The sequence below is a fragment of the Phocoena sinus genome, chromosome X (genome assembly GCF_008692025.1).
Source record: "Phocoena sinus isolate mPhoSin1 chromosome X, mPhoSin1.pri, whole genome shotgun sequence".
NCBI classification, from domain to species: domain Eukaryota; kingdom Metazoa; phylum Chordata; class Mammalia; order Artiodactyla; family Phocoenidae; genus Phocoena; species Phocoena sinus.
Window position 1 is genome coordinate 100,375,537 of NC_045784.1, and position 982 is coordinate 100,376,518.

Below are 982 nucleotides of genomic sequence, written 5' to 3' on the forward strand. Positions count from 1 at the left end.
TCTTGGGGGCTTATGTTTTAAACCGCAGCATGTCAGCTTTGACTGCCCTCTCTCGTGCCTAATCAGTTGTCAAGCCTTGTCAAGTCAATCCCACATTCAGCGTCTCTCCCATCCATCTTCTCCTCCCCTTGTCTACTGCCCTGCCCCCTAGTTTAGACCCTATTCACTCCCAACTATACTTCGGAAGTGATCTTCTAACTGGTCTCCATGATTTCAGTCTGTACCCTTTCCCCTTCAATCCATCACTCACACTGCTACCAGAAAAATTGCAAAGACTTAAGATTTATACTCTTCTACCCCCAAACTTTCAGAGGCTCCCTTATGCCTGTTAAATATTGGTTTTCAGACTTAAAAAAAACGCAACTGATTATCAATTTATTAAAAAGGTTGATTTAAGCATCTGCAATGGCGACTTCAACCTTGACTCCTGGCTCAATACTGATGGAAGTAACCTGTTTCACAACCTCAGAAGGGCCGTGCAAGGTAATGAAGTCGCTTGTGGATCCTCATCTGAAACCAATCCCAAGTCTCAGAACCTCTCACCACAAAGAGTTTTCCTTGTAGTTATTCTTAGAGTCTCGGTGGGCATCCGAACTACTCCTTTCACTTTGAGATTCTTATACTTTGTGCCTCTGATCAAGTCAACACATACCTTCTCCAAAGATTTTGTGTTGCGGCTGGTTAAGGTAATTCTAATTCGGTGAGTTGCCACTCCTGGCGCCAGGGGAGTCTTTCAGGGGTCTTGAAAAGCCATGGCTGCGGCGTGGCTTCCTGACCAGGTGGACCAGCGCTCTGCAGCAGCAGTGACCGCATCTTCCTCGAAGAATCAGACTTTTAAAAATTTTCCAAATCAGATGAATGCTTTCATAGACAAAAATCTGACACAGACCCCAATGTATAAAACAGATAAAAATTATATTTTATTAATATGAATTTATTTTCTAAGTTAAAAATCATTACATTTATGGATCATAAAGTCAAT

General features: G+C 42.3%; 1 pseudogene; it reads right to left on the bottom strand.

The window, feature by feature from the left end:
- Positions 1-392: 392 nt before the first annotated feature.
- Positions 393-754, bottom strand: LOC116747853 (annotated as a pseudogene).
- Positions 755-982: the final 228 nt, after the last annotated feature.